General features: G+C 34.6%; 1 long non-coding RNA gene across 1 annotated transcript; it reads left to right on the top strand.

Moving 5' to 3' along the window:
• The first annotated feature begins 10015 nt into the window (after positions 1-10015).
• On the top strand, positions 10016-11852 carry LOC120579764 (uncharacterized). Its single transcript, XR_005645506.1, has 4 exons — positions 10016-10262; positions 10369-11394; positions 11474-11571; positions 11670-11852. It is a non-coding gene; the product is annotated as an uncharacterized lncRNA (long non-coding RNA).
• The last annotated feature ends 5511 nt before the right edge of the window (positions 11853-17363 follow it).

Genomic DNA, 17363 nt, shown 5'->3' with positions numbered 1-17363 from the left:
TCTTTTTCAGGTATAAAATTGATTCAATCCATCCACAAAGATGATAAGGCTAGGTTTTTACTGTGGGACACTGAGGTCATGTCCATTGTAGGAATAAATGCTGAAGATTTTGAACGAGGAGATGATTGAGGTAACCATTGTTAATGCCTTATTAAAATTAAACCTAAGCATTGTTTACCACTGTTGTGTAGACCCATATGTTCCTAACTTTTAGTCTCTTTTAGGCTGGTCAGTTTCATCATAAGATTTATCCTCCAGCTCTAGACAAATTGGTCTACAAAAACAAGGTTTGGAAAATTAAGGCACTTCCTAGCTCAAATCCATGTTCCCTTATTCAATTTAGTGACAATGAACAACTCATGACCAACTTGAAAATGCAATTTGGATTGGAAGAGGTATAGATATTACTTATAAAACTCAGGATCTTCTGGATTTTAGATCTTCTTGATCATTCTTATCTAATATTAACCAATCCATTTTGAGTAGGTGAGTTCAAAGCTTGCAATAGGTGGACAGACGAGTGATGCTGACAAAAAAGATATCTCAATTGTTCCCACTGTAAGCGTTTACTTTTCACATATATGAAGTTCAATACCAAAGTTCATACAAATTAAGATTAAACCCATCTGATACTTAAAAAACATTCCATATACAATCCATGTGCAGCAGTCCCTATGCGGTGAAAATGATCCATTGTCTACTTTTGTCACCCATCCTATAAAGAGACTTTCCCAGGATGAGGTTGATTGGATATCTTCCAGCCTAGATGTTGAGCCTACCCAACTCTCATCTACTAAGCTGGCCAAACAACCAAAGTTGGAGGCTAAGAACTTAGAAGAACTCTTATGATGAACCACTTTTTGCTATAATATGTTTATCTGAACTTAGCAACTTCCTAACTAAAAAAATTATTATGTACCATATATTGGTCTTTTGAACTTATTTTGTGTTTTCTAATATGTTAATTATGTGTTGAAAAAATCGTGACTGTATTTTGCTGACTTGACTGCCAAGCTATGTGACAATTCTAGCAAATCATGTTCTGAATTCAAAATCTATTATGGAGACTATATATATATGTTGCAAACTTTGTATCTAAGTTTGTTTATGTAAAAGTTAAACGTACTTCGAAACCAAGAAAGAGAGGTTTCACTATAGGAAGGTTAATTTGGGTACCACCAACCACATGAGAACTATACTACTTAAGAATGATGTTAACAAAAGTCAAAGGACCAACATATTATGAGGACATGAGAACAGTCAACAATGTCGCATATGACTCAATTAGGGAAGCATTTTTTGCAAGTGGTTTTTTTATGGATGACAAAGAACAAATTGCTGCAATTAAAGAAGCCCATGTGTGGGGTTCTGGATATTTCCTAAGACTATTATTTGTGGCTCTTTTGATAACAAGATGTATGCATAGACCGACACATGTTTGGGAAAAAACTTGGTAGTGGCTGAGTGATGGTATTCTTGATGAACAAATAAGGTTGGCAAACAATCCAGGTATGTTGCCGATTCTAATCTCAATCATTCTTTTAATTTCTTCAAATAGTTACCTACGGTTTCCACACGTAATTGATGTAACATCCCAGACTGCTTTCAGGATTGCCGACTGACCCCACAAACCAACACGAGTCTTTTCAGCGTGTTTTGTCCTCACTTGCATGCTTACCGGGAAACTTTCCGATAGGTCACCCATCCCAAAATTGTTCCAAGTCAAGCACGCTTAACTGTGGAGTTCTTATGGAACGAGCTACCGAAAATAAGATGCATCTTGTTGATATAAGTAGTACCAAACAATTCTTATAAGCCTTCCTTTAGCCGTGCAGCCCCATACCTACACGGGCTCAGGAACCCTCTCATTGCGGTGTGATTCGGTTCCTCTAGAAGCTGTCAGGAGCCGCTCATTATCGTGCCTTGTGTAACGCTCTTTTTTTATTAAAGCGATAAAACACGCGAATAATATAAATATTCAAGAAATAGAAGTTACGTCATCAACAAAGTCCAGAACAACATGCATGTATAAAATTCTCAACAGTTGCAGCGGATATAAACCATTTAATTCATAAGCATACATCATCATCAAAATTCTCCAAAAATCCTGACAATTGAGTAAATCTCCAAACATAATAAATCCCCAACAGATAATCTAGATTAATCATAAATAGACATCTAGATCAGAGCCTATCCTAGACTCTAAGGACACGATAACGGAGATAGCTCCCGCTATCCAAGCAATCACCAAGCAACTCACCAAAGCAACTAACCCTGCACTTCGTCTACTCATCCATACAGACAGGTAGGCGGTCAAAACCACTGGAGGTAAGCTTTACATCAATCATAATCAATAAAATAAATTTGAGCATATATGAATTAAAATCAATTTCGAGTACTTCAAATAAACAGTTAATTCAATATACACATTCACATAACAATCTCAAATATCACGATCAAGTATTCACCAAGCACACTTATCATAAAAAATTATCATTCACAATCTCATCACAATCTTCAACACTTATCATTCACATGCAACAATTACAGTAACACCCTATTTATTCATTTAAATATTTGGGTTGATTTTGGTTGATTTAAAGTCTTTTATATGACTTATATGAATTATGTTGATTTTGTGGTTTGTTATATTTTATTAAATGTTATATTTTTATTAATTTATTAGAATATGTGGGAATTAGAAATAATTGGAGTTTAGGGGCTGAATTAGAAATAAGGAGAGTTGTGTGGGGTTAATTAAAATAAATGGAAGTTAAGTTAAGGAGTTAAGAAATTGAGAAGTCAGAAAAACATTTCACATGAAAACAAGCCTTTGGGGGAGAAAAAGGGAGAAGTGCCAAGTGAAGAACCGGAGAGATCGTAGATCTTCGTTCGTTAGAATTAAGGTAAGGGTGAGGCTAACTCTCAATAATCAAAGTGTATATAAATTCTGAAATAGATTTAACATGTAGTTGTTTATGAATTTGGGAATTAGGGTTAGAATGTAGAATTGAATCATTGGAAGAAGTAGGTAATCTGATGGATTAGGGTGATAAAGGATGTTTAGATTGCAGATTAATCACAGACTAAGTTCCCAATCAATTTTGGGGTTTGGGTCGATGGAAATTGGAATTTATGCTTGAAAAGTCGGAGTCTAAATGTTTTTGCAAATAAGAGATTATGTGAGGTTTGGGAAATAGATTTTGGGGTGGTTGAAACTTGAATCTTTATGTATATTATGATAGGGCTAAGTGTCAGGAACATGTAGGTGAAAATGGCATCGAAAACAGATTAACGGTTTGATTTTTATGCGCGAAAACGTGAAGGTTGAAAATTTGTTGCTGTCTGTCAAACTATGATCGTGCCACGATTTTGATCAGGATTTTAGTTCGTCTGACACTGGAAAAATCGTGCCACGATGGGAGACCAACGTGCCACGATGCTGTCATCCAAGAAACCTTAAAAATACAATTTTCTTCACTCCAAATGCTTCCAGACTTCTTCCTAAGTGTAGGGACTTTATCCTAACCATCTAGAGATGTTTTTAGGAAGGAAATAACCTTGTATAAAGGGTCTAATGAGTTCATGAGTTGGTCTTTGGGGTAGGAATGGGAGTTGTTTATAAAGGTATAGCTTTTCAGTGAATCTAAACTAATATAATTGATGTTGTTGGTTAATTTAAGCTATATATATTATGTGGAAAATGTATGATATAGAAAATATCGTTGTTTATATCATTCAAGTTGTTATTATTAATATTGCTGTATTGCAAGTTGCTTATGTTGCTGTCTCTGCTGTTGTTGATTATTAATATCATTAAGTTGACCAAGTTATGGAGTAAGTCATAATTATTTATGCACAGTTGTCGTTGTAGTTGCTGAGTTGTATGTTGATATACATAAATGTTGAATCCATTGCATGCTCATAAATTGTTGAGGGCTCATGCCCTATGAATGCTAGTTCATTCAAATTGTTGAGGGCTTATGCCCTGTGAATGCTCGTTCATTCAAACGCGTTAAAATGGTACCACATGCATGTGCATTATCACATTTGTCGTTGTGTCGTTGCATAGTCGTTGTTGTTGGTTGAGTTGTTGTCGTTGTTGTTGGTTGAGTTTGTAGGTGTTGTTAATGCTGATGAAGTATGAAACAAGACTGTTGAATTATCCGTTGTTAATTAGGTTGTTAAATACAGTTGATGATTTATATACCTATTATTATTGAATGTGAATCTCACCCCTTCTGCTTGGAAATGTTGTCCTTCGTATGGGTAACTTGCAGGTGATCGAGAATAGTTGATGTTAGATGCTGTCGTGAGTGGATTTTCCCTCGCGTGTGTCTTAGGTGCTCTGATACGTAACGGGACGAGAATTTGTTATTACTTTCTGTTCCTTACGTATTATTTATGAAGTTTAAGAACATGTTGTTGGAACAATTTTATGAGAATTTATGTTGAGGCCTGGGTGCCAAAGATGTTTAAATATTGAAATAATTTCCGCTGCAAAGTAATAATTGACATGTTGTTGAATTTGAAGGATAAATAATTATTTATTTAGTTTATGATTTTATGAAAAGTAGTGTGACATACCGTTTACGTTGAAAATACTCTGATTTATATGTAATTATATGTGAAATTTTTAAGTCGGGAAAATGGGGTGTTACAATTACGACTCATGTCAATATGTTATGCGCCTAATTCCGACACATACATGCATGTGGTACCAAACAACAACAACAAGATGCCAACTGCACATCTTATGTAAGAGTACACCTCCTCTTACGCACAACTATGTAAAAATATATCTCCTTTTACATTTCTCATATGACTCGATATGACGATGATGCATGGACATAAGCAAAGACTCAATAATGCAAACTACTCAACATATACATACACCAACACAATGTAAAAGTACACCTCCAATTATATTGTTCAACTTCAACGGCAATTGCATTATCAAGTATTTACATCCACACGATCAACATGTCATTATTCATTTAAGAGTCATCACCAAAATATCACAATTCATCAACATATATTCATAAATCAACTTCAACTATGTTCTATAGTTCATCAACTTTACACAATTTATCACCATCCAAGTAAAATGAAAAATACAACACCTTGTGCTAAGCGTCACCTCTAACACTTACCATTTACTCACATATCTTCATTCAAACATATACAACTAATCACAAAGGATTGTAAAGTAATTGGCCTTAAGAATCATTATCGACAAAATCCGTATCAAGTGCCAAAACGGTCAACATTGATAATTTCCAAAATAGATAACTTATTCAAGTTTGAAAACTCACAAATCAATCTTAATCAATCATGTCGTCGTGAGCTTAAGCCACTTACAAACTACTAGACATTAGTTCAAAGAATAGCTTAAGTTCGTATGAGAAAACCCAAGTTCACATTTTCCACATTCCCACCCGAAATTCAAGTTTAACATGATTAAGACATTCAACCCACTTTACAAGTCTTGTCTAAGTCTATATGAACTGTAGGCCCGACTTGTAATCTCATTTAGTTCATAAAAGTTCGTTTCGACAAAAGTACGAAACTTCCAAAATTCAAGTTTCAACCTGATGAGATAAAACCGCAAGTGCACGGTCTTACCGAAGTAGTATAAAAGAGTATCGTTCCGACAGGGAGTAGTTCAATTTAATTAACCTTTAGAGATGATTAGAAGAGAGAAGAGAATTGTAAGTTGGGGGTTTTTAAACGGTTAAAAAGCAATATAATAAAAGAGCCTTGGGATCGTTGGTTTCATCTAAATAACAAGTCCTTCTCAAACCAAAACCATAAGCTTATAATGTTATGTTAGACCTAATTTCTCAAGACAGTTTCTCTTAAGTTCCTCTAGCAACCAAGCCTATTTCGCTAACTTGATTACTATTGGATTTTGGTTCCTCTAACAACCAAGCCTATTTCGCTGACTTGATTGTTATTAGTTCCCTTGAAGATCGAAACTATATGTCTCAAAGATTGCAAAGCCTATTTCGCTGACTTTGCAATCCTTGTCTGAATTCACTTGTTCGAATATCAAAGCTCCACTTTCGTTTTATGAATTGATATTTGGAATAATGGACGAACAATTATCAAACCCTCCACTTTCGTTTCCACAGTTTGATAATGGTTGATCCATGTTAAGACGGTGAATTCAGATAAGATATTAGGGTTACATAAGATTAAGGCTTAGGGCTTGGTTTGATTAGGATTATGTCATTTAGACTTATCCAACAATCCCAAGACAAGAAGAAGTCTACTCACTCATGTTCATCGTAGACATGGGGGAGAAGAGAGAAAGCATGAAAGTAAAAGACAGGAAAATAAAGGAAAGGAAAAGAACTTTCTTTAGAAAAGCAATTGTCACTTATTGTATTCCAAGTAAAGATGAATATTTGTGATGGCTAGCTACTCTATTTATAGTACACAATTGACTTAAAATCTAAGCAAGTATATTCCAAGAATATTCATCAGTAGATTGTGCGCAAAAATAGAATAGCTTGGAGTCCAAGCAAAAGCAGCAAAAGGTCTTCTGGAGGGTGGCACGGCCGTGCCAAGGCTAGCACGGGCCGTGCCAGGCTTCTGACTTGTGGGAGATATATTTTGTTTCCCAATCTTCGTATTTTCGTGTCCAATTTTCTCCAAATCCCTTTCTTTTGCTCCAAGACTCAATCCATCCAATATTCTTCCCTGAAATATAATAAATTGCAATTTAAAGTAAACTATCCTAAAAAGGAAATAATACTAATATAAAATTATATAAAATCTAAATAAAACTAAACTAAAAAGCATATTAAAATAGCATATAAATGACTCATCACAACCCAAAATGGAAAATCCAAAATTTGAATGAGTAAAACATGTTCCAGTAGGTTTAGGAGTTCAAACAGTAGTTAAACAAGTTGAAAGAAACATTTTACAAAAATTCAAGCATGAAAACAATTGTCATTTGGACATAATTCACCAAATCAACCCATTTGTACAAAAACAACAACAACTTATTTCTCATCATCAAATTATGATTCATGAACACGCAGGCCATGAAACATCAACAACAATATCTCTTAACAACAACAACATCAATTAAACATGATTCTTATCACAATTCAACAACAACATAGCACAATTCAACAATTTGAGCACAATTCACAATATATCATTTTCACATACTATGAACATGCAATTTCACCAACAACAATTCAATTATCACCAATTTCATGTATTCAAACATATCACCATAATTAAAGCACGAATTTCAACAACTATGAGCAAATAATCACTTATTCAATTAAGCACTTAATCATGCAATTAATGAAAAATTACAACTAATTGATTATGGTTGAATTCTAACCCCCTTACCTTAGTTAGCAAAAATCCTAGCCGAAGCTTAAATTTAGCTCCTAGAATCACCACCACCTCTTAGGTCTTCAAGTCTCCTCTTTCTCTAACCATTTTCCTCTTCTCTTGCCCTTTCTCTCTCTACCTCTCTCCAAAAATCTTATGAAATGAAAAATAAATGTTATTTTCTCTTAAGACAAGGTTTATATAGGCTATTCTCAAATGGGCTCAACCCTAATACCTTATTGGGCTTAACCCACCCAATCACAATTCTAAAAAGTTTCTACACACTTAACAAAAATAAATCGGGCTGTTACACCTTGTGCACCGGTGACCACTCCCCGCCCTCGTCAGCCTTGGGTGTTTCATGCCCACCAGCTTCCGTTTGGTTTGTCCCCGAACCACACTGTATTGGGAGAGGTTGGCTCTAATACCATTTGTAACATCCCAGACTGCTTTCAGTATTGCCGACTGACCCCACAAACCAACACGAGTCTTTTCAGCGTGTTTTGTCTTCACTCGCACGCTTACCGGGAAACCTTTCGGTAGGTCACCCATCACAAAATTGCTCCAAGTCAAGCACGCTTAACTGTGGAGTTCTTATGGAACGAGCTACCGAAAAGAAGATGCATCTTATTGATATAGGTAGTACCAAACAATTATTATAAGCCTTCCTTTAACCATGCAGTCTCATACCTACACGGCCTCAGGAACCCTCTCATTCCGGTGTGATTCGGTTCCTCTAGAAGCTCTCAGAAGCCGCTAATTGTCGTGCCTTGTGCACCGGCGACCACTCCTCGCCCTCGTCAGCCTTGTGTGTTACAATTGACCTTATTATTTAAAATGCCTCAGGTCTACAACTCAATGATGACCAGATCAAGAATTTAACATTAATTGAGATTGAAAAGCACGTGGAAAGAAACATAAGAACATTGAAGGATTTTAAGGGTTTTCCATATCCATCAGGATATGTTGTCGAACAACTTGGTAATAGACTTATATATGATGAACTCAATTACAATGCGGATTCTTTGGCTGTAGAATTTCAACAGTTATTCAGATCTTTAACAGGTACATATAGTTTATTTTTATTGTAATTTGTATTGGAATATGTATTTTTGTTTGCCAGATTGGCTGAATACAAGTTGTTTTGTTACTGCCACTAGAATGAATATATCAATTGTATGTTTTTTATCGATCATAATTGGTTGCAAATTTTTGCTAATTCTGATACCTAAATTTTTTGTGTATGATCCTTTCATTTGGCGATGGTCTCTTTTTTCTTTGTGTTGTATATTTGCCACCTTAGGTTCAATTTCTAACATCATTTGGCTTTTGATGACTATGAAGAGCATAATTTTTTATAGTGGAAAAAAAAATCGTCGTTCAGCTCTGTGTTTAACGGATGACGTTGTTTTAATTTGCAAGCCACGTTGTCCTTTAACTTTGTAAATTGGATGTCTTTTGTAAGATTCAAATTATTTTTAATCTTATGAGGTGTTTTACCCGGTTATTAGTTATTTAAAAAGAAGGATTATTTTACACTCTCATTTTTAGAGTAAGATTTCGCTTATGCTACAAAACATATCTTTTGCTTTGTTTAGGTGTGTCTTTTGGATGGATATACGAAAATTTTATTTCTTTTTATGTTTACAAGTTTCATTCCCAGTTATTTTGTGTCCCACTTTTTGTTGAAATTCAGGTTTGCTACCCTTTGGTTATGTTATATTAAAGGGATGAAATAGTTTTCATTGGTAATTTCATTGTGTTTTGAATCTGTATATGTTATCTCATTTGTAAGATTCCAATTATTATTTATTTTATTAGTTGTTTCTCCCGCTAATTAGTTATTTAAATGGAAGGTTTATTTTAAATTTTTATTGTTGATCGAGTGAGATTTATTTTATATAAAAATACATCTATATTAAGGCTTAATTAATCACGTCATCCCTCAAGTTATTTGTTGGTCAAACTTTCATCCCATAACGGTACAATTAGATCCCTTTAAGTTATCTTTCGTTAGCTAATAAATCTCCACCGTCAAAACCGTTAGGCCAATGTCTAAGGTAGATACACATTGTAAGTTGTCACGTCACCGTTCACACGTGCCTTTTTATCATTTTGGCAAAAGACTAACCGTGAGGATTTATATGGCTCACAAATACTAACCTAAGGGAGAAAATTGTAACGTTAATAACTTATGGGACCAAAATGTAACTAAAAAATAACTTAAATGATCAAATCATTGATTAAGCCTCTATAGTAATTAACCTAAGAGTCACCATAAATGTATATCGATGTGTATGTAATACAAACATCGATGTTATAGGTTTTAAAATTTCACCATTATTCATGGATTAAATTTATTTGTAATATAATCCGAACCTATATTTCTATATTGTTATATTTCAATCAATCTATCTCATTCTCTATCTTTCCCTTGCCATGTTACAGTCGTGCATTCAATGCCTAATTTTTTTTTTACCTTTTTTGTTTATTTTATTTACCTCAATTACCTTAATATATCTTTGTGTTTATTGAGTCATTTCTTTTCCATCTTTTCCTATATATACAGCGTGGTACCTATCTACTAGAAGATAACCCATCTCTTTAATCTAATTTTTTTCCTAATTAACTCTATGTTTTTTCCAATGTCTTTCCCGTTGTGAAATTTGTATGTTCTGGTATTTGCTCGAGTGTTTCTGTTATTCTCTAAAAAACTTAAAACTAACTTTGTAAGAACATTGTGCTAAAGAAAAATGGTGTTGCCTTTCACAAACTTGCACTCTCTAACAACTGGTAGGGTGGACTGGAAGATCAAGGTTAGGGTGGTTTGTAGGTGGTCCGTTGAGAGCAGCTTTTTCCATGGTCGTGTTGGTAGCATTGAGCTAATTTTGCTCGACATAGATGTGAGCTGATACGCCATGAAAAATTATTTTTTTCATTTCTTTCTTTTTATATATATTTTTTAGGGCTTTTTCTCTCTTGATTCTATTGTGTTTATTTTGTTCGTAGGGCAACAAGATTCAGGCAACAATCCCATCCTAGTGTGTTGGCCGCTTAGGACCTTTGTTCTTCGGGCATTTAGTGTATGTTATCACCACTTTCAATGTTGTTGATAGTGTTAATGGCTCCTTTGCCACTGGTAACAGAAAGAGCATTATGCTTAGGTTGGGTACAAGGGTTGTAATGGATGATAGCTTTCTCATTCATAAGTATGGGTTGACTTCGCTTCGCTCTGATGAGATCAAAAGGCCACGTTTTGATCCCGCTCGGTTGGTTGGTATCTGTTTCGTTTTTGTAGTCTGGTTTGCTTTGTCTTACTGTTTATTTACATTTATTTAGTCTCTGATCTCACTGTGATTCCGTTTTTAAAGATTTTGTTGGCCTCTTGACTGCTCTGCACTATGAGATTGTGATTAATGATGTTGATGGCTTGATCACTGTTGCAAACATTGTTAAAATCTCTTGCTTACATTTAAAGTATCTTAAGTTCATTTTTTCATGTGTTTGGATCCTTTGTTTTTATTTTCTCTTCCCTTAAGGTTTTGGTTCTGTGATTTTAGGTTATGTTTACATTGAGGGTGTCGATGATATAACCATGGTGTTATTTAATCCCCCCATCGCTGAATACGTTCGGTTTAAGAATAGGTTTGCTTAACTCTTTCATGAGGTTTTGGATATTTGCAGTTTACTTAGTTTATGTCGTAGGTTAATTTCATCTTTGTGTTTTGTTATTAATTGTTTGTGCAGGTTGGTTCTCTCTGTCGGTCGCCTGCGTGTGGGTGTTAATCAGCGTCCAATGATGGTTGCTATTCCAGATCAATTTCAAATCAACCGCATCTACCCGTCCAAGACGATTTATGACCTCATCAGATCGCCCGAGACTGGACTATTTGTGGTTAGTGGTCGAATTGTTGGCTATTTTCAGGTGGATCAGTGGTGGTTTTCGATGTGTGACTGCGGAAACTGCATGAAAGTTCGTGATGGACTCTACTAGTGTGATCTTTGTGGGCGCAACACGTTTGCAGTGAAGTCTAAGTAAGGATGTTTTATCCTTGTTCTTTTGTATTCTGATTTTGTGTTATTTGTATGTTTACGGTCGTGTCTTTATTCGTAGGTCTATGCTGAGGGTTGTTGTTTCCGATGGTGAGGCCACCGCTACATTCGAGATGCCTGACTATGTCTTGTAGGGTATTGCTTCTCTTAGATGATCTGGTGAGTTTTTTGGTTGATGCATTGTTTATCTCCTCATATATCCTATTGGTTAAAAAGTTATTTTAGATGTGTTTTGTTCTTATGTCATTGTTTGTCAGGGTGTGAGGTATGCCTTGAGCAAGGCTGGATTAGAGGCAATGAAGAGGAAGAATGTTCTCTTTGTGGTGAAAAAATTGGAGAATTACATCCATCTCTCTGGCCATCCATTCGAAGTTATTTGTTTCACAAATGACGATGAAATTGTTGGTTGTTACAAGCTGCTTGGGAAAGATTACACCCCAACCAAGATTGTATTGATTTTTATCCATTGATCAGAGAAATCTTACCTGGTGGTTTTATGTTAAGATTTAAATTAATTCTTATGTTTTTTTCTTTTCGATTTTCAGTGTGTGTACAAGGCACCTGTTGGCGGATTTTCTCCTATCACTCTCTCGATTCTTCAAAAGAACTCTGAGATTGGAAAGAGTTCCTCATTTGTCTCTTCTCCTGGTGGATTGTCCACGAAGTTCTCGGCTGGGGCCAGCACAAGTGCTCCCCCATCTGCTTCAAGGAGGGATCTGCTTGAGATTTTCGATGGACTTTTTTCTGTTGGAAATGGTGCTGGTCCTACTGCATAAAGGGATGCATCCGTTCCCTGTTTTGGTTTGGTGTGATAAGTGCAATCGATTTGTGTTGTTTCTGCGTTTGTATTTGATCTCATTTGTAATGGACTATTGTAACCTATCACTAATCTCCTCAGTGGGATTGTATTTTGGGGTGTTCATGTATCATGTAATTTGATTTTAGGCATTATGTCGATGTTGTTCTGTAATTGTTTATCCAAAAGGCCATGTCAATTGTTCTATCTTTGTTATGTTTGGTTGAGATGGCATGTTGGATATTTATTTTGTTTGCAGTAAACAATGGTTATTGTAATATGATGCTCTTTGTTTTGTGCTATGCCCCTTTTTGCCTTTGTTTTTTGATTTGTTCAATGTCCTTCTTGGCATATTTTTTTTATTTCAACATTGTTCGTTCTATGAAATTATGGATTAAAAATGTTAAATATTATTGATATTAATAATGATTCATCAGTATTATATCCAGGTATTTTGTAAATTTGTTTGTTGGTCCCGCTTGCTGAAAATTAACGTCATGTATTGGTCCTTATTCTGGTTTCATTTACTTATTGCATTATTTGATATTTTAAAGCGTTTTACTCTCAACCTATTTGAATATCCCTTTAGTTTTTGTCAAGAGCTGCTGTATTCTTTCACTTTTCTCCTATTAAGTCTGCTTGCTAGTCTGCTATATTTTTCTTCTATTGGGTTTAGCTTTAGCATGTCCTCTGACATTATTTAGTGGTTTAACCTCTTCCAGTTTATCTCTTAAACTTTCCCTTTTAAACTCTTCCTGATATCTTACATCATATCAGAGGTGAATTTTTAACAGCTACATTTGTAGCACCCTCCAGCTGCTCTGAATATTCATAGTCTCTCTTTCAAGACTGAGAGCTGATAAATCCTTTATAAGCTACATTCTTCAATGGCGTAGATTGAGTGTGGGATGCAAAAAACATCAGGAATTGTATTCAATCTCAGTTTTCTTTTCCCTCATTCTCCCTTATTCTCAATTTGTGTATTCCGGAAAGAATGAACCCCTTTGGGTTGTAATCGGTTGCTTCTAAGGCCAAGAAGAGGCGTTTATAGAGATTCCAGATTCTGAAGTCTAAGAGGGCCAGAGTCCATGTTTCTAATGCAATGTCAGGTGTTTATATGGGTTCTAAGTTCAATCTTTCCATTGTGTATTTATTTTCTTTGACTTTTTCTGATTATTCAGCTATTTGTTGTTATATTCCAGTTCCTTCTTCAACGATTCCCATTGATTCATTGTACATCAGTCTCTCTGATGTTGGTGACCAGCTAGGTGATCTTCGATTTGTAGCTCTGTTACTTCTATTTGTTCCATTGGCTTTGTGTGTTTAAGATTGATTTTAGGTTCATCTGGACTGGTTATGGTTTATATATGTTTATGTTTATTTTTGTACTTGCAGTGTATCTTGGTGGATTATTAACCATTCAAGTCATTATATATAGTATATTTTAAGTATTTGGTATGATTTTTATCTTTTGTTCACAGGTCAATCATCTAATGTTGCTGGTGGATCCACAACTGTCCCTGTTGAGTCAATTCCTTTGATATCCATGGAGTGTTTTCAATATGGTGACATCCAAAAGTATTATCCATAACAAAAGTTGACATGCTTGCTTGGCTCTATCCAAACACTTTGACATATTGTGGGATGAAGGAGCTGTCAAAGTGTACTATGAGGACTTGTTTACATGCTTACTTGCTGCTGTCCAAATACACATTATCGCTGTAAGTAAAAGTAAATGAAAGCAAACAATTGTGTAAGCTGTTTCTGATTTGAAGAAAGTTCAATATTTTTAGTTTGCAACTGGTTTCTGATAGTTTTGTACATAACAGGATTTGTATGTCATGTTTTTTTCATTTAATAATATTTGTAAACACTCACAAACACACATATTTAGCCTTATAACCCTATTTTGTACTAAGAATGTTATGAATGATGAGACTCTGCATAAGACAATAAAGGTTTAAAAGTATAATTATAAATATAAATGTTATGGATAAAATAGATGTAGTTGTCAACGTAGGGACGATGGTAGAGTGTTCTCTTAGACGATTTGGTTATGTGAGGGGAGGAAACCTGTAGAAATTAAAGGAGTAAGAGTTAATATGTGAGAACATTGTGTTAAGCATAAATAACTTTCTATTAAGGGCTTCATCAAGATGTTATACCTTAAACTTGTTTATTTAGAGAAGATCTATCATTTCCTTTCATATGAAGGGCTTCTAGCTGAAAAAATGAAGAGGATAATAGAAACTTAATGAGTACCATAAAAAGATATATCCCTTAAATTTTATGAATACCTATGATTTGGTGAAATATTCTAATTATTGTGTTCTTTTGGCTTGCCTTCATGCTGCTGGTGTGGTTCCTTCAAGAATTCCATGATTTGGTTGTGGAAAACTATGGAAGGGAGATAAAGAAGAGGCAAAAAGATGCATGTTGAATATACAAATGGAGAATGACAAAAAGATATCCATGTACTTACACATATCTTGTAAAAAAGAATAAAAAGAATGCATATCAATGAGATTAGCTGCTTGTTTTATCATCTAATATACCACCTGCATCATCAATTGTAGAGTATGTTTATGTAAGTATATCAAACATCATGAAAATGTATTACAATACAACATTAAGGAAAAAGAAGCAGAAACTTACTTTGCTAGAAAAATGTATGAAGGATTTTTGGCATGATGGAGATGAATGAATGAGATGGGAAGGCAATGGTTTAAATACACTTGAGGGAAGAGAAAGGGGAGAGGAGCGTGAGAGAGAGAAACAGGGAAGAAGATAAAGTAATAAAGAAATAAGGAGCTTGGCGCCCAAGAAAGCTTAAATGATGCACTGCACACCTGCACTACATTGACACCTTGGCTGCTTTTTCTGATATAATGTAACCATTGAAATGACTAGCAAAGTGTGGAGAACAGCCCAATTCACTGGTAGTGTATCACACAGTAATTTCGGAGACTTCTCTATTGTAAGATTTATAGATTATAGATTAAAGGTTTCTTTGATGTCTCATTTTTTTTGCTTTTGCACACTTTGCGGGTCATTTCAATGGTTCCATAATATCATATAAAGCTGGAAAGTTTCAGTAATATGCAGGTCTGCAGTGCTGGTGTACATGTGTCCTTGCAGCAGTTAAACTTTCTTGCACCCCAAGCTCCTTATTTCTTTATTTTTTTTTCCTTCCTCCCTCCTTCTCTCTCTTACGCTCCTCTCCCCTGTATTTAAACCACTGCCTTCCCATCTCATCTCCATCATGCTATAAATCCTTCATAGATTTTGCTAGACAAGTAAGTTTATTCTTCTTTTTCCTTGATGGTGTACTGTAATACTTTTTCATGATGTAGCATAAATTTACATAAACATAAATAAACATAAACATAAACATAAACATACTATACAATTGATGATGCATGTTTTATATTAGATGATAAAAGTAGTAGCTAATCTATATGGTATGCATTCTTTTTATTCTGTTTTACAAGATTTGTGCAAGTACATAGACATCTTTTTTGTCATTCTCTATTTGTATATTCAACATGCATTTTTTTGCCCCTTCTTTATCTCCCTTCCACAGGTTTCCACAGCCAAATCATGGAATTCTCGAAGGAACCACACCAGCAGAATCTTTGCAAGTCAAAAGAACACAATAATTATAATATTTCACAAAAGTTATATTTAATTTTGAAAGGAAACATCAGTGTGTGGGAGAAAAAATAATTTTTAGTTCACAAAGCTCACTGTGAGATTGTTTGCTACTAAAGACTACACTATTTAACCTATTTAACATCTTCATCATTTGTTCTATTCATATAATTGAATTTCATGAATACTTCTTTTCATGGTACTCAATAAGTTTCTATTATGCTCTTCATTTTTTCAGCTACAAACCCTCGGTATGAAAGCAAATGATAGATGTTCTCTCAATAGACAGGTTTAATTTATAACATTAAGGTATAACATCTTGATGAAGCCCTTAATAGAAATTTTTTTACGCTCAACCAAATATAAGCACAATGTTCTGTCACATAATAACTCTTTTCTATATTATCTACAGGTTACTCTGCTCATTCCAAAAGATCATATATGCACGAATATATGTATTTATAAAGCCCATGATAGCCTGAATATCAAGCACTCTTGAATTTACAACAGCATTCCCGAATCCAATGGAGGGTGTAGACGAGTAGTACCCAATAGGAGGTTTTACAACAGTTCACATGGCAAATCAGGTAAAGATCGTGCCTGTCTCTAATCCTCATGATAGATTAGTTCTCCCTAATGAGGGAAAATGTGGTAGTGTATGAATGTCGAGTAATTAAATTTGTATTTTGTTGCGCTGTGATTTCCAGCCTTACAGCGAAGTGGATCCAGATTTTTTGAAATCTCATGGGAAAGGTTTAGGCAACAAATGGAAGTTCAAACGACCAGATGGAAATTATAAGATGGTTGACTTTGAAGGACATGCTCCACATCCAATTCTGTGTTTGGGTTGGCCTGAACTAAGAGAATTTTATGATATGAAACTTGAGAACGAGACCATGCATATTGGATATTATGGGGAAGACGTGTTTGAATTGCTAGCGACAGAATACAAGGACATTTCCGAAGAATATCCAACTTTTCATAGCAGATGTAACAACAAAAGAACAACCATATGTTTTGATTTGAAGCTAAGAGGCATATCTGCTCAAAAGAGAAAATTGGTATAGTTTCGTTTAACTATTTCATTATACTGTCATGTAAAGTATGATTTGATATTATTTGATTTGTAATTGTTTATGTTAATGACCTCACTAATGACCTCTCCCTCTTTGTTATATATAACTACTGCATTCACTTTCCTTTTCACATACAATCTATTTCATTGCCCTCAATTGAGAAACAATGCCTTCCATATCAAGATTGCTAAGAGATAACAACAGAGGTGGTTTTTTAACTGCACATCTTTTGCTTGAGGTAAGATCATATTTTTATTTTCCTTCTGCTCAACATAAATCTTAAAGTAATTTAGTTTTTAATTTTTATTTCTAATATATTTTGTCTCATTTTATCTATTAACTCTATTTATTTATTTTTTTTTCATTTTCAAAAGCCATGAGGAGAAATACCATGCCATTTTGTCGAAGAATTTGACAATGAACTTGGA

This window comes from Medicago truncatula, chromosome 3 (genome assembly GCF_003473485.1).
Source record: "Medicago truncatula cultivar Jemalong A17 chromosome 3, MtrunA17r5.0-ANR, whole genome shotgun sequence".
Classification (NCBI taxonomy): domain Eukaryota; kingdom Viridiplantae; phylum Streptophyta; class Magnoliopsida; order Fabales; family Fabaceae; genus Medicago; species Medicago truncatula.
This window is presented reverse-complemented; position numbering and strand designations above follow the sequence as displayed.